The sequence below is a fragment of the Geotrypetes seraphini genome, chromosome 11, assembly GCF_902459505.1.
Source record: "Geotrypetes seraphini chromosome 11, aGeoSer1.1, whole genome shotgun sequence".
In the NCBI taxonomy this organism is placed as follows: domain Eukaryota; kingdom Metazoa; phylum Chordata; class Amphibia; order Gymnophiona; family Dermophiidae; genus Geotrypetes; species Geotrypetes seraphini.
Window position 1 is genome coordinate 43431553 of NC_047094.1, and position 21536 is coordinate 43453088.

The 21536-nt window shown below is 42.5% G+C and overlaps 1 long non-coding RNA gene across 1 annotated transcript in view; it reads right to left on the bottom strand.

The window, feature by feature from the left end:
- Nucleotides 1-21234, bottom strand: part of LOC117345848 — a 606231-nt gene extending 584997 nt beyond the window's left edge. Inside the window, exon 1 of the long non-coding RNA XR_004536518.1 lies at nucleotides 21059-21234. This is a non-coding gene — a long non-coding RNA (uncharacterized LOC117345848). The remainder of the gene's footprint in view (nucleotides 1-21058) is intronic.
- Between the last annotated feature and the right edge of the window lie 302 nt (nucleotides 21235-21536).

A 21536-nucleotide genomic window follows, 5' to 3' on the forward strand; every position in this document is an offset into this window, starting at 1 on the left:
TTGCTGGCATCACTTGTAATTTTATTTTTATATATTATTTTTTATCGTGGGTCACTTGTGACTGTATATATCCTTTGTGGATTGCATTTATGTTTTTGGGATGCTTATTAAACTACAACTGGTATATGGATCCTGTGCTACAATTTTTGTTGTTTTTCTGATTCATTAAGACATTACCATTTGAGTCATGAGCACATATGCTATTCTGTATCTTCTCTGTTTGTGTGCATGTGTTTACACTTCTCCCTCGTTATTCGCGGGGGATACGGGCAGAGCCAGACCGCAAATGGCAAAAAACCGCAATTATCCGGCTCCGATCCACCCCCACCTCCCTGCCGCCTTCCCGGCCTTACCTGGTGGTCTAGAGAGCTTTCGGGGCAGGAGTGATCTTCCTAATCTCCTGCCCTGTGCAGATCGTCATGAGGAAATGGCTGCTGTGAGTTCCCGTAGTCTCTCAAGACTACGACGGGAACTCCCTACAGCCATTTCCTCAGGGCGATCTGCATGGGGCAGGAGCGAAGGAAGATCGCTCCTGCCCCGAAAGCCCGCTAGACCACCAGGTAAGGCCGGGAAGGCGGCAGGGAGGTAAAAAAATATGTTTTTTTAAATTTTCCCCCTCCCCAGAAAAAAATCGCGATTATGTGAAATCGCGAGTGCAGAAACCGCGAATGGGGAGGGGGAAGTGTATATATACTCTTAGCTATACATACAGGAGATGATTCTATAAAAGGTGCCTAGAAAAATGGAGCCTGACACATGTCAATCACACTTAGGCACCGTATCAAGAATCGTGGCTAAGCGGCGCTTATGTCAAAACTTTAATACCAGGATTTAAAGGCCTACATTTCAGGTGCCTTTTAGAGAATCATGCTTATGGCACCTAAGTCTTGTTCTGCCCATAGAAAAACCCACTTAGGCATTAGGCACCACTAAGCGCCATGCAATAGGCACCTATCTTTTCTAGAATTGGATAGGCTATCGCCAAATTATTATTATATATATATATATATATATATATATATATATATATATATATATATATATATATTTTACCAATTATTGAGGCTATTAAGGGTATCTTGTCAATTAACCCCCCTCCCCCACCCCCACCCTCCCGGTTTATGAAGCCACATTAGGTTTTTTAACAACAGCTGCAGAGGTAAAAGCTTTGATGCTCATATAATTCCTTTGAGCATCGGAGCTAATACTGTCGTGGCTGACGATAAAAAAAGCCTAACATGGCTTCATAAAACGGGGCTTAAGTTAAGTGACTTAGAGTTGCCTAACTTTAGGCTCCATTTATAGAATCAGCCCCATACTGTTTATTCCATGATTTATTATCTGAGGATTCAACCTTTTATGTGCGTCTCTACTTTAATTTGGGATTCTCTGTAACTCCTTTTCTTTGAATAATGGGGGAGTCAGCGTGATATTCACAAAGCTGAATTTTGACGCTGAGAAAACATTTTTACCCATTCCACCACTATCTAAAATTTGAGGAGACTGTGGATGCCTAAATCAAAATGCAAGGTTCCATTGACAAAGTGATATATTTATGCCTTATTCAATTCATTGAGGAGCACACTGAATATTAAGTTCCAGATGATTTATCAGTTGGTGTTTTGTCAGTGCAGCTCTTCACGCCATCAGATTGGGTTAAAGAGCTTTACAGAAACCACTAATGGTAATCAATCCAATAAAGCCAAGCAAAGTGGCAGCTGTGCAACAGTTTAATGAACAGCAAACAGTATGGTATTTTACTCTTGATACCCTACTTCACATTCAGTACGACAGATGATAAAACATCTGTTTGAGCTCAGGACATGCAGCATAATCGTCCCAAATGGCTAGATTCTAACTGTAGAGATATAAAAACCTTTTTTTTTCTAAATATTTAGAAAAAGTTTTATATAATTTACACATTCGATATCTATCCTACTTGCCGTTAGAGCTTTCTGATATTGGGAAGGGTTATTCCACAAAGCTTGCAACCCAACTGGAACTTCAGTTTCTTCTAAATATTATTTTCTACCACTGCTGTCAACAGCACGGAGAAGTTCGCAGCGTTCCCGCTAAGCTGCGCTGGGGTGCGCTGGCGCTCAAAATATTACCTCGCAGCGCACAAGTTTCTCGTCACAGCGCACACAGTGTAGAGCACAGTTCTTCAACCGCCGGTCCGCAAACAAAATCTTGCCGGTCCGCGAAGGATTCGGTCCCCGCCGCAACGAAAGGCCGGCGTCAACTGACTTGCAACTTCCTGTTGCAGTCGCTGTGCCGGGACTCCTGCCTTCGCCGGGACTCCTGCCTTCCACCGCGTTTGCCTCCTGCCTTGTCTCCGCACCTCCAGACCAGCAGCGGCAGCTGTGTATGCTTTTAACTTCGGCACAGAGCTGCCCCTAATCAATAGTTTAGCGCGGTTTCATAAGGCAGCCTCGGAGCCTTTGCTAGGCCGGCCCACATCGCATCATCGAAGCGGGCCGGCTATCAAAGGCCCCGAGGCTGCCTCATGAAACCGCGCTAAACTATTGATTAGGGGCAGCTCTGTGCCGAAGTTAAAAGCATACAGAGCTGCCGCTGCTGGTCTGAACTCTTGGGCCGCTGAAGGAGGGCAAAAAGCAGCTGTCCTGGAGGTTTCCCTTCCTCTCGCCTTTACAGGTTCCTTTTTTCCACCTTTGTTTTTTTCCTTCAAACGGCAACGGGCCCCAGCATCGACATCAATCAAGTAAGTTCCACTGTCAATCAAGCGGTTCTGCTCGGCCAAAGCTTCCCCTGTGACATGAGCCACCCTCAGGGGAAAGAAAGTGACCCACAAAGGTGAGGGGAAGGGGGGCAGATGATGGAAGTTGGGGGGGGGAGAGAGAGAGAGAGAGAGAGAGAAGGGGCAGATGATGGAATGGAGGAGATGAGAGAGAGAGAGAAGGGGACAGATGATGGAAGTGAGAAGAAGGGAGAGAGAGCAGAAGGCAGATGGATGTCAGTTGAGAAGGGAGAGCAGATGCTGAATGGAAGTGGGGAAAGAACACATACTGGATGGAAGGAGGAGATAAATAAAGGGGGAAGAAAATAGTAAGATAATGGAGGGGTGAGGGAAAGGGGTGACAAGCTGTGTGTAGACACAGTGAAAAGAGGGAAATGGGACTAAATAGTAAGAAAGAATTTAATTTAGATGGAGGCAGAAAATAGAGAAGGAAGACCAGAGAAGAAAAGGGAAGAGAGAGCAGAGAATGATCAGATCTGAGTGGAGGAAATGAGAAGAGAGATATGCTAAAAACCACAGGGGGGAGGGAAGGATAGAGATGCCAGACCATGAGGGGAACAGAAGGAAGATGATGGATGCTAGACCAAATTGGGGGGTGGGGGGGGGGCAGGAGGAGAGATGGCAGGGAAAGACAGACAGTGAATGGAAGGGGCAGATGCTGGACTGAAGAGACAGAGAAGGTTATCATGCTGCTGTACCGGGCCATGGTACGCCCTCACCTGGAGTACTGCGTCCAGCACTGGTACTTTAAGAAGGACACGGTACTACTCGAAAGGATCCAGAGAAGAGCAACTAAAATGGTTAAGGGGCTGGAGGAGTTGCCGTACAGCGAAAGATTAGAGAAACTGGGCCTCTTCTCCCTTGAGCAGAGGAGATTGAGAGGGGACATGATAGAAACATTCAAGGTACTGAAGGGAATAGACTTAGTAGCTAAGGCAGGGAGAACGAGAGGGCACTCTCTAAAGTTGAAAGGGGATAGATTCCATACAAACGTAAGGAAGTTCTGTGGTAGAAAGCAACATATTTATTTGGCTCATAACTTGCTGGCGCCCTATATTTTTAGCTCACAGTGAAAAAAGTTTGCTCACAACACCCGCCCGCTTAGAGGGAACACTGGTTGAGACTAGAGTTCAAAACATCAGTGGTGTAGCCAGATGGCTGATTTAAGTGTGAGCCTGAACCCAAAAGTGGGTGGGCACAAAATTTCATCCTCTCAAAAGTAAAAATAGAAACTCCTGAGTTGGTGGGGACTCCCAAGCTCCGCCAGCCAAAGACCTCCTCCAAGCTAGAATACTTCCAACTTGGCAGCCCACAGCAGTTTCCCTAAGCTGCCATCATCATTGGTCCCTGTGGACCCTGCGCATACTCAGTTTTACGAATACCCACATGCATGAAAACTGAACATGCATGGGGGGATGGGGGACGACGGCTGCGTGAGTTGTAAGTGTTCTGGCATGGAGGAGGTCTTTAGTTGCCAAGGCTTGTGATTTCCCCACCAACTACACCAAGAGAGCACCAATTTTGGATAGCCTTATCCCACCTGTAGCTATGCCATTCTGCAGCTGCTGATCTTCCTGGAAGTAGAGACTGACACAAATAATATTACTGCTTTAGGCAGGTTCAGAATTTGATATCCTCCTTCCTTAGCCTCTATCACCAATCTACATTTACTTGCTTAGATGCACCCTTAACATCATCATCCTTTCTTTCTCTCTACCTTAGCTGCTCGTTTTCTGTAGTGATACTATGTCTAGGAAGACAGTAAGGATCTGTTTAGTGCAAAATTTCAGTTTGTTTGGGCTTTTTTTTTTAATTGTTTGTCACATACAAGCATTTAAAAAAAATTGTTATCTTAGAATATTTTAATGCACGTTAATGAATGAATGATAATTCATAAGTATAATGCTTGGGATCCAAGATGGAAGCATGAAAGAAATGTTAGTCATGAGCTTTGTTTTCATTTATATTTTTGAATTTCCTCATATTTTTCTTTCTCTCTTGATCATAATCTACTGCTAACTATACTTCAGGAAGCAGGGGTATCAGGGACTGCATTGGACTAGTTTAAGTCATATTTCTCCAACCGCTCATACAAAGTTATCCTTGAAAATTTGACATCCAAACCGTTCACCAATAGTTACGGGGTACCGCAAGGATCTATTCTCTCCCCGCTCCTATTCAATCTATTTCTATTGCCATTACTCATGCTAGCAAAATCTATAGGCTTTACAATTTTTGCCTATGCCAATGACATACAAATCATCCATCCCGTTTTCAATCTTGACTCAGTAGAAATTCAAAATATTAATCACAAATTAGATAAAATTGGCTGTGGCTCAATGATAGCATGCCATGATCTTCCCCTGTAATGAAAAAATAAATATAAAGACACAAATATATAGGCATAAAATATATTCCACTTAAAAGGGACACAACCATTAAAATACTTGGCATAATTCTAGACAACAAATTATCTTATCAGCTCAGTATCCAAAACTGTTTCTATAAGTTAAAAATGATTCATTCTGTTTCAAGTTTACTAGAATGTTAGGAATTATCAGGAAAGGAATGGAAAACAAAGATGAAAATGTTATAATGCCCTTTTATTGCTCTATGGTGTAGCCGCACCTTGAATACTGTGTGCAGTTCTGGTCACCATATCTCAAAACAGATATAGCGGAATTAGAAAAAGTTCAGAGAAGGGCAACAAAAATGAAAAAAAGGTTTGGGATGACTTCCCTATGAGAAAAGAGTAAAGCGGCTAGGGCTCTTCAGCTTGGAGAAGAGATGGCTCAGGGGTGATATGATAAAGGTCTATAACATACTGAGTGGAAAGGGTAGATGTGAATCGCTTGTTCACTCTTTCCAAAAGTACTAAGACTAGGGGGCATGCAATGAAGCTACTAAGTACCGTATTTTCACGCATATAACGCGCGTGTTATACACGATTTTACAAACCGTGAGCGCGTTGTACAAAATTTTTTTTACATAGTTCCCCCCCCCCCGACGTCCAATTCACCCCTCCCGCAGGACCGCTCGCACCCCCACCCCGAAGGACCGCTCGCACGCACCCGCACCCCCACCCCGAAGGACCGCTCGCACGCACTCCCAACTGCACCCCCACCCTGAAGGACCGCTCGCACCCCGACAGCCTCCCGACCCCCCCCCATCATGCAGACGCTCCTACTGGTGTCCTGCTGTTTCCTTTTGGCGGTCCCGGCCCTTCTGTGAGCTCTGTGCCTGCTCTGCTTCCTCTTCCGGCGGTCCCGAAAGGGCGGGACCGCCGGAAGAGGAAGCAGCGCAGGCGCAGGGCTCACAGAAGGGCCGGGACCGCCAAGAGGAAGCAGCAGGACACCGGTAGAAGCGTCTACATGATGGGGGGGTCGGGAGGCTGTCGGGGTGCGAGCGGTCCTTCAGGGTGGGGGTGCGGGTGGGAGTACGTGTGAGCGGTCCTTCGGGGTGGGGATGCGAGCGGTCCTGTGGGGGGGTGAATCGGACGTCGGGGGGGGGGGGCATCAGGCTTTCAGGGTGGGGACAGGACTTCAAGGGGGAGAGGAGAGTCGGGACGGGTGAAACGAGAGTCGGGGTGGCCAGAGGAGAGTCAGGGCGGGCGAAAGGAGAGTCGGCGGCGACGGGAGAGTCGGGGCAGCATGCACGGTATACGGGTGTGTGCGGTATACAAAATTTTTTTTTAACATATATTTTGGTTTCCCGCACACTATACCCGTGTGCGCGTTTTACACGGGTGCGCGTTATCTACGTGAAAATACGGTAGTAGATTTAAAACAAACCAGAGAAAATATTTCTTCACACAATGTGCAATTAAACTCCAGAATTAACTGCTGGGAGAATGTAGTGAAATCAGCTTAGTGGGATTTTAAAAAGGCTTGGATAATTTCCTAAAAGAGAAGTCCATAGACCATTATTGAGATGGCCTGGGGAAATCCATTGCTTATTACCGAGGTAAGCAGCATAAAATCCTTTCTACTACTTGGGTTCTTGCTAGGTACTTGGGACCTAGGTTGGCTACCTTTGGAAACAGGATGCTGGGCTTGATGGACCTTTGGGCTGTTCCAGTATGACAATTCTTATGTTCTTATGAGCCCAACTTGAGGATTGGGATTTATACCTGATTTCAGTTGCTATAACTCCTCATGCTCAAAGTTGAGCATGAATCTTGGTGCTATGTGCTATTCCGTAAAGGGCACTGATCCCAGAAAACTCATTATAGAATGCCATTTAGTGTCATTTATTTTTTTCACCAAATTTTAAACACAATTTATCCTATAGATTTTTTCCCCCCATTATGCATGGGCTTGATAAGACATAAGGAAGAACTGGTTATTGATTTTTTTGAAAAATCATGGGGAAAGAGAGAAGTAATTTATGGGTGAAAATCCCACAAGTCTGTAATTGACAAGACGCTATGGGGAGTCTGAAGATTCTACAAGTAATTATCATTTAGCTATTTTCAATAAGCCAATTGAAAGACAGCCAAGTAATCCTACCACTTTAATATAATCTTATGTGTTTACCTCAGCATTGTCCACACCGGTTTCGATGACAAAAATTAGTATTAAACTATTTCTTACATTTAACAGATCTGAAATAGATTTGTTATTTCATTATCAAACATCTCTTGAAAAAGCCATCTCTGAATGCTAGAATCCCCTATAATTATCAGCCAGTGTGAAACCTCTCTTATTTCTAAACTCTTAAAAAAATTTGTTTTTGAACAAATTTTTCCACATGCTGAAAGCTCATCCACTCTTCAGGCTGGTTTCTGCCACTTCCACAGTACCAAGGACTACACTCTCCTAGGTAATGGCAATATTGCTGTGTTTTGTCTCACTTGATCTTTTGGCCACATTTGATTTGGTCAATCATTCACTTTTGCCCATCTATCTCAGGCCTGTCTTTCAGACACTGTTAATTTGTTGGTTTGCTTCCTTACAACATGACCATTCCATCACTGTGACATTTCACTCGAAGACCTCCAGGCCTCACTGCCTAGCGCGTGGTGTTCCACAGGCTTCTATCCCTTCTCCTGTACAGTACTTTTCAACATATACCTCTGCCCTTTAGCCACATACATCCAATTGTTTAACAGAGATACAGATGACATGTCTTTGGTCTTACCTACTAATACTGTTGTTTGCTTGTTTTTAATCCACATCGGCTTTGTTTGAAATTTCTTTCTCAATCACTAACCAATCAAAAAGGGATCCTTAGCCTGGACAAGATGGTGGTTTGCTGGGTAATAGATATAGCAGAATTAGAAAAAGTACAGAGAAGGGTGATAAAATGATAAAGGGGATGGGATGATTTCCCTATGAGGAAGGGCTAAAGTAGCTAGGGGTCTTCAGCCTGCAGAAGAGACGGCTCAGGGAAGCTATGGCAGAGGTCTATAAATACTGAGTGGTGTGGAATTGCTTGCTTACTCTTCCCAAAAATACTAGGACTAGGGGGCATGTAATGAAGCTACAAAATAGTAGATTTAAAACAAACTGGAGAAACAGAGACTGGTGTTTCTTCACTCAATATATGTATTTAAACTCTGGAATTCATTGCCTGAGAATGTAAGCTTATCAGGGTTTAAAAAGGTTTGAATAATTTCCTAAAAGCCCATAAACCATTATTAAGATGTATTTGGGAAAATCCACTGCTTATTCCTAGGTTAAGCAGCATAACATCTATTTTACTCCTTGGGATCTTGCCAGGTACTTGCAACCTGGGCTGGCTATTGTTGGAAACAGGATACTGGGCTTGATGGACCTTTGGTCTGTCTCAGTATAGCAACTTATGCTCTTATAATCCCCCCTCCCAGAACCAAACTTAATTGCAAGTAAATTTCATGTAGAAAAATATGGGTGTGTGCAGCCCAAGGGTTTTCATGATCTGTCACTTCTCATGCTATTTATGGGGACATTTATTATGTTAGTTTTTTTTTTTATCAATATGTAACTTTGTACTTCGTCATTTGGGTTGTTTGCCACATCGGATGGAAGAGTCAGCTGCAGCCCAAAGGCAAGAAGATATGCATCCTGTGGCAGCCCTGTGACAGAAAGAGGATTCATCTGCTGCTCACGCCTGTCGGCAAGAGGAAACAACCCAGAAGCCATTGCACAATGGAATATGAAAGAGGAGGAGATAGCTAGTCACTATGGAAGGAGGGGCAGGGGAAGGAAGGAGATGGAATGAGCCACTATCACAGGCAGAAGGATAAGGGAATCAGACTGAGGAGGAAAAACTAATCTCTGGTGATTTGGGGGTAATTGAGGAAACATATGGTGATTTTTTATTCACCTGACACTATGTGCTATTCTGTAAAGGGGACACACCCTTTATAGAATCTTGTTCCAAATTTTACTGGTGCTGAACTGTGAGCAACATCTATAGAATTTCCCCCCCAATTTTTTTTTTTCTTATATGGTACCCATGCACTACCATTACACATGAGTGAACCCTTGCGTATGCATAAGCACACTAGTGGGAAATAGTAGGGTCCTTTTAGTAAGGCGCACTAGCCGTTTTAGCGCGCACTAAACGCCAACTTGTCCATAGACTATAATGGACACGTTAGTGTTTAGCACGCACTAAAATGGCTAGTGCACCTTAGTAAAAGGACCCCAGTGTGCACTGACCCCCTAAATGTATAAATGTGCATGCAAAATTTTACACTTAGCTTGCAAAGTTGTGTATGTGACTTAGCAGCTTAATTAGCTACTGATTGTCAGCAGCTAATTACTGGCTATGATTAGTCTTAACTGGCACTACTTAGCACTAATGAGTTGTACACAGTTTGCATTAGTCGGTTTTCTATAAATTGTTTACGCAAAATACAGAGTGCTCTCCTGCAAGGGGGTGTAGACTTGGGAGGGACATATTTGGATCACATGCATGTCTAGTAGTTATGTAGGCGGGTTATAGAATACTTGCATTCATGTGTTTAACTGTCTACAGTTAGGCATGAGTATACTGTAAATGCCAACCTAGTGCCTTACTGTAAACACTCTATAGGGCAGGGGTAGGGAACTCTGGTCCTCGAGAGTCGTATTCCAGTCGGGTTTTCAGGATTTCCCCAATGAATATGCATGAGATCTATTTGCATGCGCTGCTTTCAATGCATATTCATTGGGGAAATCCTGAAAACCCGACTGGAATATGGCTCTCGAGGACCAGAGTTCCCTACCTCTGCTATAGGGAATCAACCCGCCTACATAACTACTAGACATGCATGTGATCCAAACATGTCCCTCTCCGCCCACGTCTCGCAGGTAGTTTCCACATCTTTTTGCTACCTACACCAACTGCGAAGGATCAAACCCTATCTCCCAGAAACAGACTTAGCCCAACTGCTATATGCCTATGTACTCTAGACTAGACTACCGCAACTCCCTATTCAATGGCATTGCTGCAATAGATCTAAAACACCTCTAAAAAGTCCAAAACTCAGCAATTCAACTCCTATACAACCTCAGCTACCATGACCCCATTACTCCAGTGCTCTATGCAGCTCACTGGTTACCAGTCAAAAAGTGATGCATCTTCAAAGCCCTGATCATGACACACAAGAGATTCTACCAAAACCCCCCAGCCTACATAGCATCCAAGCTATGCCTATACACCCCTAACCGCCCCCTCCGCTCCAAAGCAGAAAAAAGATTCAGCATTTCTGCAGGGAGATCCCTCCAAATGAGTACGGTGTACAAAAGATCCTTCAGCCATGTCCTACCTCTGCTACGGAACCGACTACCCACACAGATCAGATCGCTAGACTCACTAATGACCTTCCGCAGAGCAGTAAAGACCTTCCTCTTCTGCCAATCGGGCCATTAAAAACTGCCTCCTCAATATACTTCTCCTAGTACTCTTCGCTATGACCAGTCTGGTCTCTAGAATAAGCTGTGTTATTGTCTACTGTAACCTATTTGTTGTCATGACTAGTCTGTTTTCAAACGATTGTAAATGTCTGCTTGTAACCCGTTCTGAGCTTCTGGGAGAACGGGATAAAAATCAAAATGAATAAATATCATAACGTACTCTTTAAGAGAATTTTGTACTACTGTATATGCTTTATGACAACCTAATAGCCTCCAAAGCAGCTAAGTTGGACAAACAACTCACCACTCTGTTATCTTCATCCACAGATTACAAAACCTTCAAGAACGAAATTAAAATATATACTCTTCAAAAAACACGTTAAACCTATCCAGCACAACAATCCTAACCCAACATCCAACACTCTATAAACCCTTAGTACTCTCTAATTTTTCTAGTTACCAAACATTATCTAAAACCCATAATTCTCCCTTAAAATTTTATCTCATCATTTAATCTATTACTTCAAAGTTGAAATGTAATTCTTGTTTTAGTTTGGATGTAATCCGCCTTGAACCGCAAGGTAATGGCGGAATAGAATCATTAATGTAATGTAATGTAATATGCAAATAGTGTGCTCTCTTTTTGGCAAACAATATTTGTTTTGGAAAACAGCTCATTCCAATAGCTAACATCACAGAACTTTATGTTACTTTTTGGCCACTGATATAAAGAATAGTGAGCTTGATGGACCTTTGGTCTGACTCAATATGGCAAATCTTATCTTCTTATAATGCATAAGTTGTGTTCTTTTTCTTGGGCCTAACAGGCTCACAAGTATTCTGAGTGAAGGGAATCTACTCTGAAATTGGAGTTCTGAGGGGGGTCCTTTCTCTCCGCCCCACCCCCTCCAGCCATTGAGGCCCTGCATGAAAAACAGCCAGCCTCCCCCCCCCCCGGTTTATTTTTTTTTTCCAGGTTTCTAAGTGCCATTACTCTCTGGCGTTATCCATTATAATACTGCTAGTTATGAATTCTTGTACATTGCTTGAAAACCAATTTCATTCAAGACAAAAAAGACTGAACAGGGCATTAGATTATATGCCTAAATTATGTAAATTATGTGACATTAGATTGCATTGCAATTCCCATTCTTTTCATTTTCTATGTAGCTTGAGCTAAAGTAAATTCCACCATTCTCATTTATGAAAGTTAAAGTGTTTCTACTTTCAAACCTTAGGGAGACCATTGACTTTTAATATGCAGCTATCTAATAAAATGATATTTTACAATATTACTGATATCTTCTGAAAATAATGTAAAATCCAGATACAGAATATGCTTATTGAATTAATCCTTAGAGGTCACGTGTGTGAAACTTATGGGAAATAGCTCAATAAGCAACAAAAGGAATTAGAGTCAGATACATTCATTAAAGTATAATAATGCTGTGACCTTGCTCATTTCTTTTTAACACATTAGTGCAAACACTTGTAACATTTTTGCACAAAAAGAACAAAGATGACATTCTACCTTACATCATTTAACATCAAGAAAGACAAATTTGAATTAGTATTCCTAATAAAGCCTAGATTTTGCTAATAACTTCTAGACCAGTGATCTCCAAAGTGTGGCCGCTGAAGTCCTCCATTGTGGCCCTCAAAAAGTTGCCTGAAAAGCTCTTCAAATCCTGTAAATATGTTAATTTCAATCTTGTCCATTTGATATAGTAACTGCAAACAATCTCTCAAGTGTGTTATTCATATGTCTCATTTATGGAATTTGCTACTTGCCGACAATCCAAAATAGAGTTTTTAAAATATATCATTTAAGTGTTGTAGAATCAATATTAGTATTCATTTTTAATGCCCAGTCTGAACAAGTGAGTTCAAAACTAGTAGTATATGTAAACTTGAATTCTTTTGATGGCCCTCAGATCTTTTTTGTAGTCACACTGCAGCTCTTTAAAGGTTGGAGACCACTATTCTATACCATTCGCTCAAAGCACTTTATAACTCAATGTTGTTGATAAACATCTTCCAGGCAGAATATTTTGGAGACAGATAACTATCAAGGCCCAGCTGGAGGGAGGCATACACCCTCCAGCCGGCAGGCCCACTACTGGAAAATATCAGGCATTCCACTTCCCATTGCATTCTGGGATGCACTGGGGAGGAACCTAAAGCCCTGAGGAGCCTTAGGCATCTGAGCCAACTGGAGTCTTAGGCTTCCTTTCCAGTGCATGAGAGGGGCTTTAGGTATTTGGCCAATTAGAATCTTAAGCCCCTCCCAGTGTATTCCAGAGGGGGTGTTCTGGCAGGAGGGAGTAGGCATTCATTCTGCCTATCACAGTTGGGTGGGGGAGTTCGGGGGGGGGGGGTTCCAGCCAGGGGTTGCTTGGGGGATGCTTTCTATCAGTGGCCAAAAAGTAACCCACAGTTCTGTGATGTTTGCTACAGGACCTTCTGTTTACAAGGTACAGGGGGGAATTGGGGGTGGTGGTCTCCTCTTCAGGGGGATTGCCAGGTGCATTGGCAGGAGGAAAGGTTGTCGCCGGATGGGTGGGGGGTCAGTCAGTTGCTGGGTTGGGGGTGTTTCAGTGAGGGTGTTCTGGCAGGAGGAAGTGGGCATCCCTCCTGCCGCCTGACTTCACCGGGGGGGGGGGGTGTTTCAGGGGTTTCCTGCCACTGCAGTTGCCACTGAGCTGATTGCGGCAGGGAAATTCCCTTGCTGCGATCAGCTCAGCAGCAACGTAATTCTCTAACCAGCGCCTGTGACATAAACGCCAGTTAGAGAATCGGGGTGCCACGGTTGGAGATGAGGTCAAATATTCAATGCCGAGTCATTTATAGTGACTGGCATTTGAATATCTGGGTTTTTTTGACTGGTTATAATTTAACCAGTTAAGTCAATATTCAGTGTTAACCGGTTATGGGCAAAGATAGGACTGCTATTTAGGCAACCCAATTTGCTAAACTTAGCCGATCAATGCCGAATATTGTCCGTCATCATGCAATATAGTTGGTTTAACTTTTAGCTGTTAACCACAAATATTCAGCAGAGATAGCCAGTTATTACACACTGAATATTCACAGTTAACAGTTAAATGAAATTTAACCAGTTAGCAGCTGTTTCTGGCTGGATAGATATCTTTGAATATCAGGGGGTTACATTCCTTTATAGAATACTAGCATAACAATGAAAATACTCATAGCTGTAAGATAGGTGCTCGCGATTATACCAGCCAGTATACCAGCCAGGCTTAAGTACATGGGCCTAAGTCCTAGTGATACATGTTTATTCATTAAAGCCCCAATTCTACAAATGACACCTAAAGCTTTCAATAAAGTTCCTCATGAGAGGCTCCTGAGAAAATTAGAGTCATGGGATAGGTGGGAAAGTTCAGTTGTGGATTAGGAATTGATTATTGGATAGCAAACAGAGAGTAGGGTTAAATGGTCATTTTTCTCAATGGAGGACAGTAAATAGTGGAGTGCCGCAGGGGTCAGTACTGGGACCGGTGCTATTTAACTTTTTTATAAATGATCTGGAACTTGGAATGACGAGTAAGGTGATTAAATTTGCAGATAACACTAAATTGTTCAAAGTTATTAAAATGCATGTGGATTGTGAAAATTGCAGGCAGACCTTAGAAAATTGGAAGGCTGGACATCCAAGTGGCAAATTAAATTTAATGTTGTTAAATATAAAGTGATGCACATTGGGAAGAATAACCTGAATCACAGTTACCGAATGCTAGGGTTCATCTTGGGGGTTAGCGCTCAAGAAAAGGATCTGGGTGTCATCATAGACAATACAATGAAACATTCCGCCCAATGTGCGGTGGTGGCCAAGAAAGCAAACAGGATGCTAGGAATTATTAAAAAAGGGATGGCTAACAAGACTAAGAATGTTATAATGCCCCTGTATCACTCCATGGTTTGACCTCATCTGGATTATTGTGTTTCAATTCTGGTCTCCTTCTCTCAAGAAATATATAGTGGTGCTAGAAAAGGTTTAAAGAAGAGTGACCATGATGATAAAGGGGATGGAACACAAAAAGAGTTAGGAGCTGGCTGAGGGGAGATATGATTGAAGTCTACAAAATCCTGAAAGGAGTAGAACGGATACAAGTGGATCGATTGTTTACTCCGTCAAAACTTAGAAAGACTAGGGGACACTCGATGGAGCTACAGGGAAATACTTTTAAAACCAATAGGAGGAAATTTTTTTCACTCAGAAAATAGTTAAGCTCCGGAATTCGTTGCCAAAAGTTGTGGTAAGAGCAGATAGCTTAGCTGGTTTTAAGAAAGACATGGGGAAAGCCACTTCCTGCCCTGGATCGGTAGCATGGAATGTTGCTACTCTTTGGGTTTTTGCCAGGTACTGGTGACCTGGATTGGCCACTGTGAGAACGGGCTACTGGGCTTGATGGGCTGTTGGTCTGACCCATTAAGGCTATTCTTATATTGACATTCCTGCATGATAAGCCCATTTCCAGAGTGCCTAGGATATAGAGCAACTTCCAGTGTTTCTTTTTCAGGTTGTGCACTAATGTTCATATTAGCACATGCAACCTAAGGAAAATTGATGGGGAAGAGCTTACGACATAGAAAAGAGAAGCACATAAATGATACCATAAAATGAATATCCAAAATGTGCTATGGCTCTTTTGTGAGGAGACTGGAAACCCATTATGTAATTTATTCAGCATAATTGTGACCCTCATATAGGGAAGAACATCAAAAACTCACTGAAACCAACTGCCAAATAAAAACAAAAATGGAAAAATAACAATTGTGGAGAAAAAAATACCTCAGTTGTGCTTCATGGGTTTCAAAAAAAATTCCACATAGTTCATAGCTGATTATAAAGACAGTTCATTCTTAATTTTCTTACAATGGATCTCTTCTTTCCAGTGTTCAAAACACTCTTCAATAGATCACCGCCTTATTCTATAAAGGCTTACTCTTGTTCACACCAGGGTCACAAAGAGGTTCAGACTTCTGCAGCGACTGTAACATATGGGAGTGAAGAAATAATAAATAAATGACTTAGCTGTACTATCGAGGCTTCAGGGCCTCACAGCTGCAGAACATAACACTGTTGGATCCTTGTGGCTACATCTAAATGTTCTGGTGCTTCCAATTGTTCACCGATTACTGTGCAGCTGATGTGCTTGACAGGGAAATTCCGTTCTGACAATCTGGCTGCGTCAGGGGTTTTCTAATGTAATCTTTCAGCACTCCATTACATATCAACACACTTTCAAAACATCAAAATAGTGCCAAAATGGCCTATTTGGGAAGCTCTAAAAGCCAGATTCTGTATAGGGTGCCCTAATCGAGGATGCCTAGCAACGCCTAACTTCATAATCCACACTCAACTTTTTTTTTAATTGGTTTAATTGGTGTGGTAATTGACTGTGCCAGTTTTCAGCCAATAATAATAATTAAAAAAATTAAAGTATCCAATTAAGAGTTTGGCGCTAAACTCAGGTTGCCTAGCAATAACCAAGTGAAGGTGCCCTCAGATGACTAATGATGCCTACTTGAAAAGTAGGTGTAGTTAAGGGCAAAGAATAGGCATGGTTGACTTAGATATCGCCTTTTCCCCTTGCAATCTGTGCAAAACTCTGCTGCATGACTCATTTTTTTCCAACCTCGCTACACTCATGTCACCCCTCTCCTTAAATCACTTCACTGGCTCCCTATCCACAATCGCATACCGTTCAAGCTCCTATTGCTGACCTACACTTGTGTTCATTCTGCTGCCCCTCAATATCTCTCCTCTTCTCTCTCCTTATACACCTCCCAGAGAACTCTGTTCCTCAGATAAGCTGCTCTTAGCTGTACCTTTCTCCTCCACTGCCAATCCCAGACTTCATTCCTTTCATCTAGCTGATCCTTATTCCTGGAATAAATTACATGAGTTTGTCCTCCAAGCCCCTTCCCGTACCTTGTTTAAAAGCAGACTGAAAACCCACTTTTTTGATATAGCCTTCAATCCTTAACCCTACTCCTCTGCACACCAACCCAGCCAGCTGATTAACTGTTCCCCTTAACTGTATCCATGACATCCTGTTTGTCTGTCTTGTCTGTTTAGATTGTAAGCTCTTTCGAGCAGAAACTGTTTTCGTCTTCTTTGTGACTTTGTACAGTGCTGCGTAAGTCTGGTGGTGCTATAGAAACATGACGGCAAAAATCGGATAAATGGCCCATCCAGTCTGCCCATCCGCAGTAACCATTATCTCTTTCTATCTCTGAGAGATCCCACGTGCCTATCCCAGGCCCTCTTGAATTCAGACACAGTCTCTGTTTCCACCACCTCTTCCGGGAGACTGTTCCATGCATCTATCACCCTTTCTGTAAAAAAGTATTTCCTCCAGAGCCTATCACCTCTTAACTTCATCCTATGCCCTCTCATTACAGAGTTTCCTTTCAAATGAAAGAGACTCGACTCATGCACATTTATATTACGTAGGTATTCAAACGTCTCTATCATATCTCCCCTCTCCTGCCTTTCCTCCAAAGTATGCAGATTGAGATCTTTAAGTCTATCCCCATACACCTTATTACAAATACCACACACCATTTTAGTAGCCTTCCTCTGGACCGACTCCATCCTGGTGCGGCCTCCAGAATTGTATACAATATTCTAAATGAAGTCTCACCAGAGTTTTATACAGAGGCATCAATACCTCCTTTATCCTACTGGCCATACCTCTCCCTATGCAACCTAGCATACTTCTAGCTTTCGCCATCACCTTTTCAACCTGTTTGGCCACCTTAAGATCATCACATGTAATCACACCCAAGTCCCGCTCTTCCATCGTGCACATAAGTTCTTCACCCGTAAACTGTACCATTCCCTTGACCATGACCTTGCATTTCTTAGCATTAAATTTTAGCTGCCAAATTTCAGACCATTCTTCAAGTTCTAACAATAGTAGTAGGTATCTGAGTTAGGTGCCAGTAAATTAGGCCAAGTATACTGGCGCCTAGCAACTCTTAAGCATGCTCTAGGTACTATTAGGAAGGATTCTATAAGTACCTATAAGTAGTGCCTAGCAGCTGATTGACAACCTTGCCAAGTGGTGCCTAAAATGTAAGCATGCATGTAAGTAAGCATTAATAGAATCTGGCCCTAAGGGATCCCGTGTTATGGATAACCAGTTAAGTGTGTGTTAATCATGACAAGCTGGCTAGCTAGAATGTCCACACCTGACATACTCCCTCCAAAGAATAAATTTTAAAAAATACCATGCACTAGGGGATGCTCAATGATGTTACATGGTAATACTTTTAAAATTAATAGGAGGAACTATTTTTTTTTTTAACTCAATGAATAGTTAAGCTTTGGAACTCATTACCAGAGGATGTGGTAAAAGTGGTTAGTATAACCGGGTTTGAAAAAAGGTTTAGACAAGCTCCAGGAAGAAAGTCCATAGTCTGCTATTAACAAAGAAATGGGAAAAGTCACTGCTGGCCCTGGGATTGGTTGCATAGAATCTTGCTAACATTTGGGATTCTGCCAGGTACTTGTTACCTGGATTAGCCACTGCTAAAAGCAGGATGCTGAGGTTTGCTGGACCATCAATTTGCCCCAGTATGGGTACTCTTGTATTATTTTCTGATCGTACTGGATATACATTACATTAGTGATTTCTATTCCACCATTACCTTGTGGAATAGAAATCACTATTCTGCAAGTATTCTTCCTGGCATTTTATAAACGGCTCTTCGTTTAATAGAGCCTTTTGTAAAATGCAAGAGGAACTGTGCACATTTCAATTCTTGCATGTAAAATGGACTTTGAAACCGGACTTTGAAACTTAAGAAAAATAAAACAGTAGAGCCAATTTTCAGCCAGCAGTGTTCAGAGTTTTGCTGACTATTGCTGGCATTATGCCCAGAAATTCAATGTCAAAGCCATGTTGAGACATCTGAATTTCCAGGCTCTCAGAGACAGCTAACGCTTAGCCAGTTAAGTGTGATATTCAACACTTAACTGGCTAAGGGTAGGACTACCATATGGCTCCAGAAAAAAGGAGAATGGATTTAGACTTCTGGGTTTTACTTCCATTGCTTTCAATGGAAATAAGGAAGACAGATTGAGAACTCAGATGTTTCAATCCGTCCTGCTTTTTTTGGAGCCATATGGCAACCCTAGCTATGTGGTTCTATTTGTTCAGCTATTCTGGCCAGTTAAGTGCTGAATATTGGCACTTAACTAGAAAAATTGCCAACTCTGCCACCCAAATATGGTTTTCTGCTAGATGCTAACTTGACATTTTCATCGGCATCAACCAGTTAAGTGTCCCTGAAAATGAGCAGTAAGCCCTGAACAGATGATTTAACCATTCAGGAGCTTTGAATATTGACCTGAGTGTATGCACTAAAATAAGATTTGCTTGCATTTCTCCTTCCCTGACATTGTATTATATTCATTTGGTCACCTCATAGAACTCTAGAGGTATAACTTAGAAGTTATTCTTCCCCCCATCCCTTTTACAAAGGCATGTTAGCGGCAAACACTCTGATGCTCTCTGAATCTCTATGGGCCCACCTCAATAATCGTCTTTACAAAAGGCCTAAATTAAGTAAGTCTAAAAAAAAAAAATGTAATTTTTAAAAAATATTGTTGCTGACAGATTATTAATATTTATACATTTTGCTCTTGCTGTTGGGCAACCCTTTAGCAGTGTGAGTGATCGATTAAATGTCTTGAAAAGGTTTGTGCCGGAATGCAGGCTATTTCTACAGTGGAAAACATGATACGAGTTTAGAATGCAAGCAGAAAATGCCTATTATGCATAACGGTATGAATCATATTTGTGAGCCCCTTGGGGTTTTTTAATTTAAATATGAACACGGGTTTAAAATGATATCCTGGTGGACCTAAGATGAACTTGGTCTTTCAGTGGCTCATGCAGTGCACTCCATGGAATAGCCCAGGTTGAAGCGGGATCAGTGCAAAATAGCACTGATGCGTAGAAGGGAAATGTATGGCATAATCTATCAAAGGCTTTGCCTGTCAGAAGTGTCTGAACTGTCGCGGGGATCTGCTGCTGAAGAACTCTACTGAAACAGGTAATGCGGAATATTGTGGAGGCACGAGCACCATTTTCTCATGGTCCTGCTGCACTTTCCTGGTCACCTACACTGGTCCCTCCTCTCTCTGGGGTCCAGCATATGTTCTTTTACAAAGGACTTTACATGCCTGCCACATTTTGGATACTTGTGTGAATTTTATTGTGAATAAACGTATTTGTCCACACAGTGGTCTGACCAGTGTCCCTTCCCAACTAACTTATTTTGTTTCCCGCCTCTCTCCCAGCCATTAACCTTGACTGGAAATTGTCCTGTAAGTTTTCTAATTAAACAATGTTATGAGGCTAACACATTATTTTACATCAGGTGAAAAACCATGGAATAATAAAGAAAATGGAATGTAAATATCTAGCTGGCACAGTGACCATATTAATTTTATTTATTTACATGCATAAGTATGAGTATAGGGTTACCAGATTTTCTGGCTGGAAAACCCGGACCCCTAGACCCGCCCACAGGACCGCCCAGTTCCACTCATCCTCGCCATGTCACGCACCGGTCCCACTCCCAATCCCGCCCTGCTCCTGCCCCATCCCTGCCTCCAATCCCACCCCAGCCCCGCCCCCCGCTTCCTGCTCTCATCAGGGAGGACATAAGCATATGCCTAGGGGGGGCGGGTCTAAGGGTCCTGATTTTCCAGAGGGAAAATCTGGTAACCCTAAGTACAGGGGACTTTATTCCAGGGGACCCAGGTTCAAATCCCACTTTAACTCTCTCTCTCTTTGTTTTTTGTTTTTTTTTTTTAATTGTGAGTCCTCAAGAAATAGAATATTAGCTACTGTATCTAAATATAGGACAGCTGCAAGCCTGAAGTCTATTGAAGTGTTCTTTCAGGTACAGTAAGTCCTTTTCTGTTCCTGGAGGGGTCACAATTTAAAATATAAGAATTAAAGTGGGATTTGTACATGGATCTCTTGGTAACGACTGGGCTGACTATCTGCTTCACATGGATATCTGTATGGCCATTTTCAAATAATGGGGCTATAGAGATTTTCATATACTTTGTTTTTTGCCTGTTCAAAATTAGGCCATGTCAGTGTGTTAAATGGATGTTTATGGTGGATGTTGCTAGGGTATGGAAGTCTGAATCCTGTTAAAAAATATATACCGTATATATATGAATATAAGTCGATCCGACTATAAGTCGAGACCCCCTTTTCTCCCCCCCCCAAAAAAAGGAGGAAAAATGGTTGACTCGAATATAAGTCGGGTGGCTTAATATTCAATACCCTGCCCGGCTCTGTACCCAGCTCTCTTTCTGCCAGGCACTGCACCCAGCACCCTTCCTTCCTTCCCCCATCAGACTCTGTCCCCTCCCTCCCTCCCAGGCTCTGCACCCTGACCCCTCCATGCCCTAGCCTCATACCTCTATCGCTGATCCCCGGTGGAGGTGCAGCGGGCAGGAGCAAACTTTCCAAATTCCTGCCCCGCTGTTAACAATCTCCCATGAGTGTCTTCGGCCGCCCTGAGAAGCACGAGCAGGTGCGCGATTTGAGCAGCTTCCTCAATGGCTCCCGCAAATTCTTGGCATTGTAAATTGCCTTGATCCTTTATAGATATACAATAGAGCAATTTACAAATCCTAGATTAGATTGGATTACGTAGATCTTAATGACAGCCCATCTACACACTACACACAGCCTAAACTACACACTACACATATATATGTTATCTGAACAATGGCTAAATATTACCACTGTCCAGATAATTTTAAGACCCACCCACACTGTGAGCAATTTATTTTATTTATTTAATTCTCTATACTGTTCTCACAGGGGAGCTCAGAATGGTTTACATGAATTTTATTCAGGCTTAGAACCGCAAGGTACAAGCGGAATAGAAAT